At 40.0% G+C, this 18989-nt stretch overlaps 1 protein-coding gene across 9 annotated transcripts in view; it reads left to right on the plus strand.

Annotated features, from left to right (window-relative positions):
* The window catches only part of gse1b (Gse1 coiled-coil protein b), a 362350-nt gene that overhangs the window by 273048 nt on the left and 70313 nt on the right, over positions 1–18989 (plus strand). The window contains exon 1 of one of the 9 annotated variants that reach the window (XM_051724487.1): positions 1425–1535. The exons of 5 other annotated variants lie outside the window; for them this stretch is intronic. The gene's annotated coding sequence lies outside the window, so the exon portion shown is untranslated. Of the gene's footprint in view, positions 1–1424; positions 1536–6068; positions 6176–18989 lie in introns of those variants that run through there. 3 more of the 9 variants (XM_051724490.1, XM_051724488.1, XM_051724491.1) reach the window with 3 other exon arrangements.

Genomic DNA, 18989 nt, shown 5'->3' on the forward strand with positions numbered 1-18989 from the left:
CAACAAGAAAATTAAGTTTTTTAAGGTAAGAAAAATAAACTTGTTTTCCCTTTGAATCAAGTTTAGTTTTCTTACTCCAGTGGCAAAGTTTTTTTTTTTTTTTTTTTACTGGTTATTCAACATAAACATTAGTAAATTTGGTTATCTTATGTCAATTTGCTTCTTAAGTAAATTTTTCTCGTTTTAAGGATGTTTAGATATTTTTACTGGAAAAACACAAGTGGGAACTCAAATAGCACTAGCGTGCTAGCATAAGAGGTTTGTTCACAAATTCGTATCATTGCTATTGTGAAAACCTTAAGTATTTCTAAACATTTAAATGTTGTTCAGTTGTCATATTAAGGAAGTCTCTCTCTCTCTCTGTGTGTGTGTGTGTGTGTGTGTGTGTGTGTGTGTGTGTGTGTTTGTGTGTGTGTGTGTGTGTGTGTGGCTTTCAGCACACACATTAGTTTTATTTTTTATTTTTTATGATTATCCATGTCTTGCTGCTGTTTTTGTATTGTTGTACACTGAAAGCTTCTGTCACCAAGACAAATTCATTGTATGTGTAAGCATACTTGGCAATAAAGCTGATTCTGATATGTGTAGGACTTGACTGTAATGTCACATACAGTGTCCCTGAAGGTGCACTGCATAGTGTACAGTATGAATGTGGTCTGTCTGACGAGGAAGAGGATGTGCTGCCCCCTGCTGCTCATTTCATTGAATCTCACTTCAGTCCCACCCAGGTTTATAGATGTAAACAATGACCACCAAAATTCAAACTGCTCTTCATCATGGTGTTAAAAAATATTCAGTCATCACAGTTTTGTGCTCTAGCATACAGTAGATGTAGGGTAGTCCTAAACATACCCAACAGTTAGTCTGGTTATGATTGAGATATGATTAGCATATTCATGTTCTATTGAATTTGATTGGTTCTCCAAGATACTTCAGCGATTACCTTGATATTGTTCCATACTGTTTGGTACTTTTTTCCTTCTTTTAATTTTTTTAAGCGATTGTTTTTTTATTGTTCATTATTTAGATTATATGCAAGACCTGGGAAGACCTAGGAATAAGTCTTAGATGGTAATATGGTATTTGACATTTGTGATTTTGTGATTTTTTATTTTAGTACGCTGATGATTGCACAGAGAGAGTTTAATTTGATGTACACCGTAGGGTCTTCCCGACCCGTGAGAGCAGGTGCTTGTCACCCCTCCCCCTCCTCGCTATGCTTTTGAAGTCCTATCTTATGAATATTAATTTTTATACCATGAAGTTCCTGCACATCGTCCAGTCACGCACCCTACTTAATATTTATAAACCAAGCCTTCACCGTAGTTGGATTGGTTTCTTCACTCCCCGGAGGCGGTAAGCTACTTACATATGCTCCGCCCCCCCCACAGAGAGGAAGCTCCTCCCCTCACCGGCTCCGTTCGGCTTGACTTCGACGAGCGTGTCAACAATGTACCGCCGAGCGCTCTGATACGATGGATATATACTCTCCCTGCCATTTATAAGACGGAAATAGGATTTTTCTCTCTTTACAGGTGAGAAGAGTGTATATGTATTTATTATAGAGCTTTAAAAGAATGATAGTGTTATAAGTGGGGAGAGATAGACCACCGTCGCAGTATAAAGAGAGTCAGCTCTCATCGAGCGCGTGCGTGTGTATTGTGTGTGTGTTGATGAATGTGTGTGTGTGTTGCATTAATTACGCGTATAAATAAAAATGTCTTCCTCTCCGTAGGGTCTAACAGGCTTTTCCTTTCAGAATATGAGCTTATGTGTTAGGGCAGCGATTATTATTCATAACTAGGGGAGTGTCTCAAAATCTTGTCAGCTCCCTATCTAGATAGCTGCAGTTTGGGCGTCATAGGCACGTTTCGAGTGTGCGGATGGTGATGTTTCTTTGATGCCCAAAACTGCTGCTGCCTAGGTTGGGCGCTCCCTACGTTTTGAGACACAGCCCAAATATTTTGCTCGTCGTGCTCGCCATAGCCATATAACATTTACAGTAAGCTTATTAATGCACATTGATTATTCAAAAGGGATAACGTGAAGTGGTGTCTTGTAAAACGCAAGCAGTTATTTGTTTCTGAACAAAAGTGTTTTGTTTGTTATGGTGGAGACAGAAAGTAGAATTTACAATAGTTCTTCCTTAAATAAGCAAATAAAGTGAAAGAAAAATATTTGAATGTGGTGTTATTAGGTAACATATGATTAAACAGCACAATATACACACACTATATATTCCAGCTAGTACATGATATCTATGCAGTGTGTAAACCTCACTCCCCTGGCCTCCAGAGGCACACTCGCTATTGAGACTGAGTGGTTGTATCGTTTAGTCTCATCGTTAGTGCGCCCGTCTCCTATTCCGGACACGCAGGTTCGAATCTCGATCAGAGTGGGTTGAGTAGGATTAGCTAGATAGATATTTTAGTGTTTACCGCCATCAGAGAGAGATGGTTTAAAAAAAAAGTAAATAATGGGGTTTTAAATGTGTTAAAGGAGAGAGTGTGTGTGTGTTTGAGATCTGTGTGTAGTATGATGGAGGTTAGACACTGGTGACTTGTGTTTTTTGAGTCATTTCCGTGACACACAATGAAAATCATTTACATATCATAACAGAAATGAGCATTACACTGTTTTGAATGTGACAAACTCTTCCTGTCTGTTCCTGAAAAGTGTCCTCCTTGTTTAATCTGCTGTGGTTTTCTTTCACCTCTCTGTGTGTTCATAAAAGGCTTCTAAAATCTATTCTGCAGTACATAAATTAGTACAATTGTTTGTTTGTGGAAAGCAAAGTCTCCTTTTTTGTGATTGCATTTATTCTCTTCTTCTAAATGTTCATTCAGAACGTGACAGATAAATATGGTGTGTTGTTGTAATGCCGCTCGTCACATTGTGAACGTGGTGACAGTTTGTCGGCAGTAAAAGGCAGCTGTGGATCTTGTAAAAGTAATTAAGCCTGCCGCTGTAATCTCTGGTGTTTACATTCAGTGCCTAAAGAAAAGGGCTGACCCAGTTTTGCATGTTCTCATCGCAATCAAATCCTTGAAAAGCCTTCCATTAGAGCGGGCGCTAACACACCCCTGCGTTTGCATGCGTTTCCATAAGCCTGCACCGGAGGAGGCACGGCACATTTGCCTTCTCTAAACTCACATTTGACTAACTCTCAAAGCCGTGACCTTACTGCGATGGCAGCGTTTGTGCGCAGCCGCCCTCTCTCATGCGTGTTTCATTGTCATGAGGGTGTTTTCCTGCCAAGGATCTTTTTCTTTTTCTAGAGAACTTCTGCAGTTCTGTAATAACTGGGATGGGCCTTCTCTTCGGGTGCCCGTGCGGGGGTCCTCGCACTTGTCGATGGGCGCTCCTGTGGAGAGACATCAACAGGAAGTGGCAGAGCAGCTGTGTCAACATGTCGTAAAGCACCTGTCTGCTGTGGGCCGTTACAGAGTATAAACCCCCACTGATGAGCTCACAGACACCCCCCACTGCCCTCTCGAACCCTCGCCTCCACCCTCACGCTCTTTATTCATGGAACGCTCGGCTTTTATCCTCATGGCACCAAAGCAGTGCTCATACTCCTGTCCTGTGAACTGTGAGCGCATAACCCCACATGTAAGTGTACTGCACATTAGTACTGCTCAGCCAATATTGATTTTTCAGTGGCTGACACTGATAACTAGAGGTGGCTGATAGAATATTGATATATGGACTATTATAATTTAAAGGTCAAGTGTGCACAAATACCTTCTCGTATCTCAGCTTAACATGTGGAGAGACTTCCTGAAAATTGTAAATGCTCAGTATGTTTACATGCAAAGTTACAATGGAGCTACACCAGGTTTTTGCATAGTTGAGCTATAGTCTTCATCTGTCTGTCCACATATACATGACACGATGCATAATCAAATATTTGAAGAAAGGATATTTAAATTTTAGGGCTGTCGATTTAACGCGTTAATTCAGTGCGATTCATTATATAAAATGCAATTAATCATGTCCCCGGACCCTAATAAGGAATATTCCTACCAACGGAGCAATTCAAGCTTGAAGTACAACCTTTTTTCTCCAGGGGGCAGTAAGCGGAAACTCTGACTGTATAGGCAACGAGCAGCTCATACAGAGAACAAACCACACTCACTGACAGCAGACAGCACAAGATTAGAACACGTTCTTGCGCTTAAACACAGCTTGATGGAGCGCAAATCCGAATGCAGGGAACTACGTAGCTAACTACAGTTAACTTGACACAGCCACCTAAAAACGGTATGATTAAGACACAACGCAACCAAAGTGAGACACTCCAAAAGCGTCCGTCTGATGCAGGTGTACATTGACGTGTCCTTAGAAAAGCCCTCATAATAAGTCTACCTCAGACAGATTGACGAATTCAATTACAAAATGGATTGCAGTGAACTGTAGGCCAATGTCTGGCTTATGTTCAGTAATATGGAAATAAACAATATTTTGGATTCTAAAGCCAATTTGTACTTTGTCTTAATGCTTTAGGCTACATCCACACTAATACGTTTTCTTTTAAAAACACAAATATTTCTCTACATTTTAGCCTTCCGTCCACACTGTGACTCTGTTTTTGTCAGTGAAAACTGAGCTTTTTGAAAACACTCTCCCAAGTGGATACATACTAGAGTACTGAATTATCATTATTATTTTTAGGATTAGATTAGTTTTAAATAAGTAATAAATTTTCTGTCCTTTTTTTTTTCTCCCCAATTTGGAATGCCCAATTCCCACTACTTAGTAGGTCCTCGTGGTGGCGCGGTTACTCATCTCAATCCGGGTGGTGGAGGACAAGTCCCAGTTGCCTCCGCTTCTGAGAACGTAAATCCACGCATTTTATCACGTGGCCCGTTGTGCATGACACCGCGGAGACTCACAGCATGTGGAGGCTCATGCTACACTCCACGATTCACGCTCAACTTACCACATGCCCCATTGAGAGCGAGAACCACTAATCGCGACCACGAGGAGGTTACCCCATGTGACTCTACCCTCCCTAGCAACCAGGCCAATTTGGTTGCTTAGGAGACCTGGCTGGAGTCACTCAGCACGCCCTGGATTCGAACTCGCGACTCCAGGGGTGGTAGTCAGTGTCAATACTCACTGAGATACCCAGGCCCCATTTTCTGTCCTTTTTTACTTCACCTTCACCTGAAGCTTTTATTTTGACACTGAAAGTACAGTGTGTGTTTGACTTTTCATTCCCTCATGAAAGATGTAAAGTACGCAGGTCTTTAAATACTTTTTGCTTCAAATCAAAGTTTGTGATGATGTTATTCACCATGGAGCTGGTTGGTTTGGATCTTGGCTTAGAACACTTTTATTAAGGATTTTATGAAATCCCTATGGAAAAAAAATGGATGGGAGTAATACTTATGGAACTAAGACTGCAGAAAATACTGCTATTGTGGTCGGATTAACGCATACATGCTGGAGTCAAGCTACAATCTTGCCGTCTTGGTAAGCAAGTCCGACTTCTCACAAATCTGTATGGCACGATTTCAGTCAGACTAAAGCTTTTAGATGACATTTAAAAAAATGAATTATTGTTTTAGTCTGACTTTAAAGTGTATGTAAACATACTCACTGTGGCTCTGTGTCACTTTCAAAACATTCCTCTGTTTATTTTAGAATCCTGATCAGCCTGACAAAACAGCTTTGGCATAACCAACGGTGTGAGTTTGAGGCGAGTCTTTCAGTTTGACCAACCAATGTTAAATGGGGGAAATGGTTAGGAAACCTGTTCGAAAACTGCTATTTTTGCAGTTTGGTGACACTAGTGGTGCAGAAATGACACTCTTCACCTTTAATTCTAGCAGTTGATATGTAAACACAGGGTCGGAAATGAACACCCGCCAAACACCAAATGCAGGTCATTTTTCTATTTGGTCGGTGAATTTCCCAGTGTGGCGGGTGCTTTTTCCTTTCTGTTAATGTCCGTGTCAGCTTCTTATAGTAATGTTTCAGTTTTCGTCCTCAGGTGGGCTCTGTAGGTCTACAGTCTGCAAGGGAACAGGTGTTCAGCTAGAACGGCCCTTAGCTAGTTTCCCACTGATCATCAGTAGCCTCAGTTAGCAGTGTATCTAGAAGCAAGATGAAGGCAATGTTCAGGACCATTCATGCCATCATCACTCTCGGATTTCGAGTGAATGTGCGAGTAAGTTTTAATTACCCACCACCACCACCACCACACACACAAATGTTCATATATTAACATTATATCACTGGAACTGAGTGACTTTCATGATGATCGGTTCAGTTAACAGTTCTTAAACGTGTACGATGGGGACAGAAAATCGGTCTAAAATAAACAGACCGTGTATTTCAGCGCTGCAACACTGCACAGAGTGAGACATAAAGCGCAACCAGTGTAGTCCGATTTTAAAATTCTTTAAAAAAGCAGCTCACTTTTAAACATTCAGTATTTTTTATTTGTCTCTCATGTCTGTCAGATTCACATTTAAAATGGTATAAAACAATAAAAAATGTGCCTGCAAGAAATCTGACTGGCTGGTAATTTATTTCTTCTACCAGCCACCAAATTTCAGACACTATGTACATGTGTTCGCTGAATTGAAACAAACATTTATTTACACAATATAATGTTTGTAAACAGAAATGTGCGTTATCCATTTGAGTCCTGTTAATCTTCCGAGCGGGTGCAGTTATCAGCCAATACTGATAATTAGAGAAGGCAAATACTGGCCGATGTATCGGTCTGTCACTATACATTACATTAAATGAAATGAAAGCAGATGAGCTCTCTGCAGTTCAAATGTTGTTGTTTTGCAGATTTCACATAACCAACCTTGCTGGCTTTTGTTAACCACAGGTCAGTTTCAGCATGCTTCAGATAGACTTCCTCTTTCTTTGCTTTTTGTGTGTGTGATTGATGTGTTGTGATGAGTCTCAACAGATCTCTGTGCTAGTCGGATGGATTAGATCATATATGCTGTGTTTTCCTTTTACTCATCCGAATATTACAGATCAGCTGTTCTATGATGTGTGAGAGCTTTCAGAACAACACCTGCCTTTAGTATTCACTAATTCACCACATTGTTTGTAAATGAGTAAACATGAGAAGGGAGGTATTGTTACTGAAAGCTCTTCAAAATGATTATGGCTCTGTTCCAACACCTAGTGAAGTGCTTACATAGGCAGCAATTTGAGGCATCATAGACACACTCACGACACAAAGGGAGAAGGTCTCCTACAAGCAACATAATCAATCTTGTAATACAAGAATCATCCATTTAAAAAAAATCCATCCATTATTATATATGTAATTCATTTAATACCAAGAAATGTTGATACAAACAGTCAAATCTACTTAAAAATGGACTGTTTGACCTTATATTAGTGTATGTTATGTATTTTAATGCTTATTAGAATATATTCCTGTTTGTCCTGCCGATGTGTGATAGCGCCCTCTGGGGGTTGCTGTGTTTGTTTACACTGAGTACACTCTCGGTTGTTCCAAACCACATAGCGTGTGTATGAATAGAAACCGGCTAAATGAGCTCTTCCTGTGCAAGCTGTAGATACAACTCTGTCACACAACAGACCACACACACACACATCCGTCAGTTACATATCACTCATATTGTCGAATCTCGTGACGACCTCAGAGAGTGTCCGCTCTGATTTGCATATCCGCCCTAGTCAAACACAGCTCTGGCCCTGCATATGCAAATGCTTAGGCATGCTGGGTAATGTGCAGGCGGGCGGTGCTCACAGCTGTTATCTGATGTTATCTTTGACACCAGATCGGCCTCAACATGTTGCAGCATTCAACATCTACGACCTGAAAACTAGACCTTTCAACTGCCAGCACCTCCATATCACGCTCAACAGCGTCATGTGTCACTGAGACGTGCCAGAGAAAATCATGTTTCAAGAGTGAGTTTTATATGGAGGTATACAGCAGCATACAGCAGGTTATTGCTCTGAAGAAAACATGAAATTACATTCACAGCGCAGTGAACTTCTGTAGTTTGCCGCATTTCTGAATGAAACCGAAATACACATTGCTGGAAATGAATCTAAACGGTCAAAGATGTCCATCCAGCGCATGTTTTCATACACCAACTATTAAAAATAGCGCAGATGGGTGAAAGAACGTGTCCATGATATGTTTGTGCTTAAAACAGTAAGAGGCAGCAGCTGAATGACAGAGAATAGCTTCTCCTCTTCAGAGTTGTAACTTGACACTGCATCTTTTAAAAGCAGCCTGAGATATATATCAAGCTATTAAAGACGTCTGTCTGTGCATGTTTAAATACAAAAATCATTTAAAATAGTCCAGATGTGTCCCCTTTGGTGTTCAGAAATAGTGAGGCCACAGTAGGCCTTGTTTCTTCCTTCTCTCTCAGTTTACAAACTGAAGCACTTGTGGGCGGGGCCAAGGGTGCGTTGATGTTTTTTCGCTGTAGAGGTGGTCATGAATCAATATACCTGTAGTGATGTAGTGTAGTCGCGGAAGTAGAGAACGAGGCGTTTTTGCACCTTGGTTTCAATGAATGCTTTTATTCCATTGGGGATTAAGTTTTGATTTCTGAAATTTACAGTATGTTTTTATAGTAGAAAGGCCGCTTATTTGTCAAAATATCACGGAAAATTTGATTCCTCATGACCCCTTTAACAAATATAAAGTAACCTCACGACACCAGGGTTTTGTGGACTGAGGAGGAGATGAGACCATTTCACCATGTTTAGGAGGAGGAGCACAAAGCTGTTGTCAACTCAAAGTAAACACAGAAACAACACCACACACTTCCTTCAGTTTTCCGGCAAAATGAAAGCTTGAGACTGTATAGCAATGTCACATGCTAAATTATTACAGAAAAATATTACTATTGTACATTGCAATAATAATAATAATTTAAAATATATATCTTTTATGTAGTAGTTAAGTGTTAACACCCTACAGAGCAGTGGTTTTCAGAGTCTTAAAGGAATAGTTCTCTCATCACTTACCTTTATGTCATCTCAAACACGTATGACTTTCTTCTGTGCAACACAAATGAAGATATGTTAAGAGGTATGATGTCTGTTTGTCCATACAATGTTAGTGAATGCTGACCAAAGTTTCAAGCTCCAGAATGGACATAAAGGCAGTATAATGCTAATCCATAAAACTCCAGTAATTTAATCCAAACGGTACCAGCCAAAGGGCGAGTTGATTCCTCAAACTCTGGTATTGTTTCTTTCTCGATATTCCACATCTGTAGAGGCAGAATATTTGTACGAATGAACAGAGGCAGAGCTATATGGTGTTATAGTAGATTAGCGAGTACACAGGACACGTTTTGAGCGAGCACGAGCACTCGACAGGAGAGAGATTTCAGAGCGGCATATATTTAAGGGTGCACATCCAGTTTTGTGCGAGAGCGAAAGAAATCCGCGTGCGAGCGGAGAGAATTGCACTGAAGCAACTGTAAATAGATGTGCTCCCGCATTACATACATGTGTTCTCGTAGTATAATTATGCCATTGAGCTACAATCTATTAAGTTGGACTATGGTCTATTAAGCTATTCATTTACATTTATCTTCACAATGCATTTTTATTGCATTTATTTATCTTTTGATTTTACTCTGTGAACTTGTCATTATCGCTTCCCAGACATGCTCTGGTTTACACCCCGAGTTTGAAAATTAAAACTACAGATATTAGCCGTAGCCTTTCTGTCAGTTCGAACCAGTCTGGCCATTCTCTGTTGACCTCTCTCATCAACAAAAAATTTCCGTGTGCAGAACTGCCACTCACTGGATGTTTTTTGTTTTTGGCATCATTCGGAATAAATTCTAGAGACTGTTGTTCGTGAAAATCCCAGGAGATCAGCAGTTACAGAAATACTCAAGCCAGCCCATCTGGCACCAACAATCATGCCATGGTCCAAATCACTGAGATCACATTTTTCCCCATACTGATGGTTGATGTGAACATTAATTGAAGCTCCTGACCCATATCTGCATGATATTATGCACTACACTGCTGCCACACGATTGGCTGATTAGATAATCGCATGAATAAGTAGATGTACAGATGTACCTGATAAAGTGGTCTGTGAGTGTATGTTGAGGATATAGTGATTAATCTCATTTATAAATAGGATGCTTTTGAGTGAGGTAATTAACCCCTTTTAAAGCGGTGTATTTTCCCAGTGTTAAGCACGTTAAACTCTTGCAGCTCAAGCGGAGAAATCCCCAACATACTGAATTAATTGATTAGATGAACCCATATCTAATATTTTCTTATATAAACAGATGTTTCTTTTTCTGGTTGTATCTTGCACTGTTAATATCTCACATTTAAATTTTTTCTTCTATATCTTCGTCAACTGTATAATTGAATAAAAACGTTTAATTATAGTCATGTGTCTTTTTCATCTCATGTTCATTATCGTTGACGGAATCAAAAAACTCTTTGTCAATGAACGTTTTCGTCAGAGATTTCATTGACAAGATTAACACTGCCCTCACGGTTATCTGAATGTTACAAACAGTTACCATGCACATCTCAATTCGATATAAATATATTTAAGTATTCTCTCGAAAATGGATTCAAAAGGGTTTTTGCTAATGAAGTTTAAACGCTGTTAAAAATGTCTCATCCTCATTAGTTGCTAGACAAGGAAGGATGGCAAAACTAGACTAATAATACACTCTTTAGGAAAATGAAAAATTTTTGCAAAATTCCGATAGTGGGTTTTGCCGATACCAATAACTAAGGTGGTTGGGGAAAGGCCGAAAACCGATTAATCAGCCGATAGTTTTTCAAATTAATTTATAGACTGGAAAAAAATGTCTTAGTCTTTCCTTACTATGACGGGCACAGACAAAGAGTCCTAAATGAACAAAATCCCAGATGCAGTTTATTGTTCAACCAAAATCCCCAAATTAACCAGAAAAATTAAGATTTGGTGCATAATGAGGGACTTTTTAAAATATAACCAAGCCCGAAACACACCGGGACTCTTATTTTGAAATGACGTAATGATGAAAAAACTATCTGCAGCTTTTGGCATAGATTTTTGCTGACAACAATAGATCCAAAAAGCCACTATCGGCACCTATTAATCAGTAAACCCGATATATCGGTCTTCCTCTAGCCCAAATGTTTTTCCCTGCTCACATGGCCTTGAGTCAGCAGAAAATGAAAGTCGCTTCATAGGAGGAGAAAGTTATTAAATATTGATGAAAGATTGAAAAAATGAAATTCAGTTCTTTACACCATTTATTTTAAATAACATGAATTGTGCACAATAAGAATAGAGACATTTAAATAGACTCAATTTTGACTTCATGTTGACTGAGCGCAGTGACACATTGAGATGTGTGGTTGTGAGTGTTTAGGGCACACATAATTAAGGGCTGGGTGATACAGCAGCAGTTTTGGCTGCATATGCATGGCTGGACGTGAGCATTGAGAACACCGCAGCAGTGTGTGTGATAGTAGCTGCAAGAATCCCGCTGCTGCTGATAAGACAAAGCTAAACAAACAGCACAGCAGCCCCGAGATAAGACACTCTCACCTGCCCAGTCCTCGCCTTGTTGGCCCGCGCTTCATACAGCAAAGCACTCTGTGTGTGTTTGTATTGTCCAGGTCTGTTGGCGGCACGTCTTAGTGTGTGAGTGTGTTGGCGACGTCGAAGGCTATTCCACGGTTAAAACAGCGGGCGGTTCGAGTTTGCAGGATTTGAACATCCCTGTATCATTTACAGCTCATTCGTGTGTAATGCACACAGATCTGCTGTCCTCAGCTGACAGGAAGCCCTCAGGGGCTCGAGACCCCTACACACACGTACAATAGACAACGAAGCAGAATTCTTCACATCCCACGGTACTCACATACTGTTGCGCTGCTTTTACTGTCTTCAACGGGCTGTGCACACGACACACACACACACACAGAGAGAAAGGCTTCCTTATGAACCACCTGGAAGTGCCACAGCCAGCTGCCAGATCAGCTGAATGTCATATGCTGTGTGTGTTTTTGTGTGTGTGTTTGCTTGCTTAGCTGTAGTTTGGTGACAAATTTGCACCCAGAAATTAGCTAAAGTGTACAAAACATTTCGTCATTTAAAAAAGATCCATATATATAAATTAAATTATGATTTTTTAAAAATTCTAATAATGCAAAAAAAAAAAAAAAATGTTAGGGTGGATTAAGGTTAATTTATTGTAAATATAGTTAGCTTTATATAAAAACAATAGAAGTCTATGGGGTGTAGTGCCTGACCGATATTATCGGCCGATGTTAGCCTTTCACCGATATATCGGTATCGGTGTATATGTTTACCGATATGCGCAGATATGAAAACTTTTTTCAGAACATATAATGCAGAAAACAATGCTTTAGAATTGGTGTCATAACGTAGTTTGTCCAGCAGAGCGTGCTCCGACTCCATTGTTTACAGAGCTGAGCTGACGGTGGCTCTGCAGAAAGTGCAGGGTTGAGCGGTGTCTTCTAGGTAAGTTGCTAACTAGTTTGTGAAATACATACTGGAAAGTTAATAAATAATGACCCCATCATTTTCACTTTTCAATATAACTAATATAAAGTTAAACCTGTCCCTGACAACCATGTCACTCATGTCTGTTTGCTGTTAGCCAGCTATAATTTGTCAGTGCAGTCAGTAATGTAGCAGATTGAAAGATAAACATCAGAGCATCTTTTTGCAGCTCAACAGACAACGGTGCAGTGGCTGATTGTGTCTGTTGAGTGTTGATTTCATGCTACGTTGTTACCTAGTTGGTGAGATGCAGTGCTGGTCCGTCTTTTACTCTCCGTGACAACGAGCTTATAGCTAACTAGCTAACCACGTAGCTACTTTCATTGCTTGTTTTAATGGTCAGCATTTGACTTATACTAAACAGACATTACTGATGTTTTTTAAGCTATTTATTGTATTTTTTATTTTATTCTTTATTTAAAGGGTCAGCAATTGACTAATACTGAACATACAGTACTGATTTTTATTTAGTTATCATTTTAATTTATTATTTATTTAAATGGTCAGCAACTGACTAATACTGAACATACAGTACTGATGTTTATCTAGCTATTTATTGTATTTTTATTTATTCTTTATTTAAATGGTCAGCAGCTGACTAATACTGAACATACAGTGCATCCGGAAAGTATTCACAGCGCTTCACTTTTTCCACATTTTGTTATGTTACAGCCTTATTCCAAAATTGATTAAATTCATTATTTTCCTCAAAATTCTACAAACAATACCCCATAATGACAACGTGAAAGAAGTTTGTTTGAAATCTTTGCAAATTTATTAAATAAAAAACGAAGAAAAAAAAAATCACATGTACATAAGTATTCACAGCCTTTGCTCAGTACTTTGTTGAAGCACCTTTGGCACCAATTACAGCCTCAAGTCTTTTTGAGTATGATGCTACAAGCTTGGCACACCTATTTTTGGGCAGTTTCTCCCATTTTTCTTTGCAGGACCTCTTAAGCTCCATCAGGTTGGATGGGGAGCGTCGGTGCACAGCCATTTTCAGATCTCTCCAGAGATGTTCAATCGGGTTCAAGTCTGGGCTCTGGCTGGGCCACTCAAGGACATTCACAGAATTGTCCTGGAGCCACTCCTTTGTTATCTTGGCTGTGTGCTTAGGATCGTTGTCCTGTTGGAAGATGAACCTTCGCCCCAGTCTGAGGTCCAGAGTGCTCTGGAGCAGGTTTTCATCAAGGATGTCTCTGTACATTGCTGCATTCATCTTTCCCTCGATCCTGACTAGTCTCCCAGTTCCTGCCACTGAAAAACATCCCCACAGCATGATGCTGCCACCACCATGCTTCACTGTAGGGATGGTATTGGCCAGGTGATGAGCGGTGCCTGGTTTCCTCCAGACATGACGCTTGCCATTCAGGCCAAAGAGTTCAATCTTTGTTTCTCATGGTCTGAGAGTCCTTCAGGTGCCTTTTGGCAAACTCCAGGCGGGTGGTCATGTGCCTTTTACTGAGGAGTGGCTTCCGTCTGGCCACTCTACCATACAGGCCTGATTGGTGGAGTGCTGCAGAGATGGTTGTTCTTCTGGAAGGTTCTCCTCTCTCCACAGAGAAATGCTGGAGCTCTGTCAGAGTGACCATCGGGTTCTTGGTCACCTCCCTGACTAAGGCCTTTCTCCCCCGATTGCTCAGCTCTAGGAAGAGTCCTGGCGGTTCCAAACTTGTTCCATTTATGGATGATGGAGGCCACTGTGCTCATTGGGACCTTCAATGCTGCAGACATTTTTCTGTACCCTTCCCCAGATCTGTGCCTCGATAAAATCCTGTCTCAGGGGTCTACAGACAATTCCTTGGACTTCATGGCTTGGTTTGTGCTCTGACATGCACTGTTAACTGTGGGACCTTATATAGACAGGTGTGTGCCTTTCCAAATCATGTCCAATCAACTGAATTTACCACAGGTGGGCTCCAATCAAGTTGTAGAAACATCTCAAGGATGATCAGTGGAAACAGGATGCACCTGAGCTCAATTTTGAGTGTCATGGCAAAGGCTGTGAATACTTATGTACATGTGATTTTGTTCGTTTTTTATTTTTAATAAATTTGCAAAGATTTCAAACAAACTTCTTTCACGTTGTCATTATGGGGTATTGTTTGTAGAATTTTGAGAAAAATTATTAATTTAATCCATTTTGGAATAAGGCTGTAACATAACAAAATGTGGATAAAGTGAAGCGCTGTGAATACTTTCCGGATGCACTGTACAGTACTGATGTTTTTTAAACTACTTATTGTATTTGTATTTATTCTTTACTTTCTCAGTGTTCATTTCTAGAATTTGTTGACAATGTATAATAATAATGTCAAATATTCTTTGATAAAAATATTTAAGAAAGCAGCCTTCTGAGTACCTTTGCATAGTCATATCGGTGCAAAATCGGTGAAAAATCCACATAGAAAAGGTCTGTTTTCATTCCAGCTCAAAAATGAACTATATCGGCCACCATATCGGTAATTGGTGAATTTTCCCCCTCTAAAATCGGTATTGGTCTCAAAAATCCCACAACAGTTGGGCTCTAATGGTGTGCCCCAATTTTGATAGCTGAGTGTGTGTGTGTGTGTGTGTATTTCACTCTCTCTCCAACAGTATTTATCAGTCCTGAATCTATTGATTTCAGAAAGCAGAATGAGTGTTCACATTATTTATGATTCAACTCTGATTCTCTCATATTGTGGAGCTCCTCGCATATCACACATGTAATTTAAAGGGTTAGTTCACCCAAAACATTTAAATTCTCTCATAATTTACTTGCATTTAAGCCATCCCAGATGTGTATGACTTTCCTTCTTCAGCAGAACTGAAATTAAAGCTCTTTTTGTCCATACAATGCAAGTAATCCGGTGCCATTAGACTGCTGGCTATTTGACTGTCCAAAAGGCATATTTAGGCAGCATAAAATTAATCCACATGACTCCAGTCGATCAGTGAATGTCTTCTGAAGCAAACCGATAGGTTGGTGTAAGAAACAAATCGATAAGATTTGGGGGCACCATGGCACCCATTCGCTTTCATTGTATGGACATACAGAGCTGAAATATGCTTCACTTCAGTTCTGCTGAAGAAGCAAAGACATACACTTCTGGGATGGGTTTAAGGTGAGTCAATCATGAGAGAATTATCATTTTGGGTGAACCAACCCTTTAATAATTGCACACACTAGCAGGTATTCCTTTGTGTGTTTGTATGTGTGTATGTGTATGTGTGTAGGTCCATGCAAACACAAGTAAACACACACAGCGAGATGGAGGCGCTTTGTGTAAACTGTGCCCTCACCTCTGCATGGCTCCACCTCTCTCACTGAGGTCTCTCTCGCAGAACAGGCTGTTACGCTGTGTGTGTGAGCGTGTCAGTATTGAACTATTATAACTGTTCCATCACTTATTAGCTGGACTTCCATCTATGTATTTTTATGCGAATTTTGGGAAATTGAGTTAAAAATGCTGGATGGAAACACCAAGATGCGAATAAAATCTTCAAAATGTGCATCAAAAGCATATACTCTTGCTTGAGTTGGATACATTTTTAATTGGAAGAAGACTTGTGCATAAACTACAAAGGAAACACATTTACCAAAGAAATTCCTAGAGGCATCAAAAAAAGTCATGTGACTTTGCCTCAACAAGCCACGTGTCAGCAACTGAAAGCCAAAGCCTGTCATCGCTTAAGTTCCCATCTGACATTGATAACACATGATTACGAACAGGGCAGTTATGATTATGGTATTTAGCTGACGATTAATTGTCAAAAAAATGATTGCAACTATGATGATTAATTGTCATACTTCTTCCGATGTGTGTGTGCTTTGTTCGCCTTAAGAAGTCATTTATTTGTATTTAACTAATAAAATAGGGATATGTGATTTCTTTTAAGGCTTTAAAAACTTTCAACTTTAGTATTGCTCATTTACATTTACACATAATATTATGGGTAGACATTTAGTTTACAACATCAAGCAGTTTAAACCTTTTTAACTTTTTTACCAAATACTTCTCCACAACACCTCACAAATACAGGTACATTACTCACAGCAGAGGATTTAACATCTGACAGTGATCGTCTTGAAACGTGTTGTTTATGCAGTGCTTTGATGGCCGTAACAGCAGTGGTGCATAAATGGACTAAACTTAAATTATTAAAGAGACTAAACTTCTTGCAAAGGTTTTTACTGTAGTGGCTGTTATTCACTTTTAAGCACAGCATGCTGTAATCACGCAAAAACGCTCTCCAAGAATTAATTTGAGAAATGCATCTCCCATTAAAACCACCACCACTGAAAATGTTAGTAGTCGACCACCATAGCACAACCCTTCTCTTTACATGCAGTACTTTGCAACGAGTGTAGATGAAAAGAATTGCCAAACCTTGCTGCTATTTTTATTGCAAGGATAAAATAACACAAAGTATTACCGTAACAGTGCTCTTTTTCTCATCATGCACAAGAAACCCTGAATTCAATACAAATAAGCAATAATTAACTAAAAACAAGAACATGAAGCTGTGTCTTCTTTAATATTATTTTTAATGTTATCCATCATATTGTATGCTATACCTGTTTTACTTAATGTACATTATTTCACATGTATTTATACCACTGTACCTTGTTTGGGAAGCTGGGTTCAGGAGTTTGTTTGGAAAATACTTGTTGCAAAATACATGCATAAATATAAAGACAGGGGATGTATGCGACAGCACTCTTTACTCAACTCACTCGCATAGAAAACACAGATTCTATATTCCTCTAAATGCATCAAAAACATGGAAAGAACGTAATGAAAAAGTTATGCCAAATTAGGTAAATAACTGCCTTTACTGCGTTTAATACTATATATTAGTCTCATGCATTGACAGCTGAATGCTTAAAGATCCACCAGAATAAATGTTTGCAGAACAGCGCCTCCTAATGTACAGGGGTCAAATTGTTTTCCATTTTATTCACTTCGGTGTGAATAGAACTTTTGTCAGAAGTTTGTCTTTTAAATTTGTCAAGAATTTGGTGTGAATAGGCCTTAACAGAGCAGGTGTGTGTGAGTCATAAAGATGAGACTATGTTCAGTTACAGATAGTGTTCTGTGGAAAGGGAGTGTTGTGTTGATTTTTAGTAGTGTGTGTGTGTGTGTGTGTGTGTGCGCTGTCACATCTGTTTAGACAGCACTGATAAAACCAGTCATACGTGGCTCACTTTGTATTTAAATGTCTGTGTATTCTCACACACTTTCCCTGAGGGCTACATGTTGATCTGAGTCACGCACAAACACAAACATACACCCACGGACATATGTACACACATTGTGAATCACCTTGTATTAGACAGCACACACACACACACGGGTAATTCCAGATGAATGACAGTGGATCGCTTCGTCCTGCAGATCTGGGCCGCTTTAACGAGCTGATAGGCAAATCTATTGCTGGTTAAAGATTAAACGCTCTCCAGGGCAGCACCCCTCTTATCTCGGCAGTAGGCCTCGGTGCCACTGGGATTACTGCCACTGTGTGTGTGTGTGTGTGTGTGTGTGTGTGTGTGTGTGTTTATGCATGGTCAGGTCAAAAGAGGGCTGCTCACAAGAGCCCTTGTGTTCTTTGTTATGCTGTGGCCTGTAATTGTGTTTAAAAAGCAGCTGCCCTGTCTGACCAGCAAAAACACTGCATTCACATAACTGTGTGAATGTGTAGCAGGATTTCCATCAGTTAGTGTTGATTTTTTTTTCTCTCTCCAATTTGGAATGCCCAATTCCCAATGCGCTCTAAGTCCTCGTGATGGCGTAGTGACTCGCCTCAATCCGGGTGGCAGAGGATGAATCTCAGTTGCCTCCGCATCTGAAACCGTCAATCCGCGCATCTTGTCATGTGGCTTGTTGAGCGTGTTACCGCGGAGACGTAGCGCGTGTGGAGGCTTCACGCTATTCTCTGCGGCATCCACGCACAACTCACCACGTGCCCCACCGAGAGCGAGAACCACATTATGGTGACCACGAGGAGGTTACCCCATGTGACTCTACCCTCCCTAGCAACCGGGCCAATTGGTTGCTTAGGAAGCCTGACTGGAGTCACTCAGCACGCCCTGGATTCAAACTCTCGACTCCAGGGGTGATGGTCAGCGTCAATACTCGCTGAGATACCCAGGCCCCCCGAGTTAGTGTTGATTAATAAAAACTAACATTCCTCCGTACTCGTTTCTTATTTAAAAGTAAGGATCAACACTGTGTTTGAAGCTCTAGAACAGAAAGACCAGTGTGTTTTTGGGTAGAGCACGACCAGTGTGGTGGGTCATTTCTAAGATTTGATGACTTTAAAATGTTTTAAACATTAAACATACTTTTAGAAGTGTATTTGTTTCATCATTAAAGGGATGTGTTAAAGATTTTAAAAGTCATACATGTCAAGCTTAATGACTTTAAAAAAAATCAGATGTCGATCCACTTAAGTGGGCTGGGTCAGG

The sequence above is a fragment of the Myxocyprinus asiaticus genome, chromosome 18, assembly GCF_019703515.2.
Source record: "Myxocyprinus asiaticus isolate MX2 ecotype Aquarium Trade chromosome 18, UBuf_Myxa_2, whole genome shotgun sequence".
NCBI classification, from domain to species: Eukaryota; Metazoa; Chordata; class Actinopteri; order Cypriniformes; family Catostomidae; genus Myxocyprinus; species Myxocyprinus asiaticus.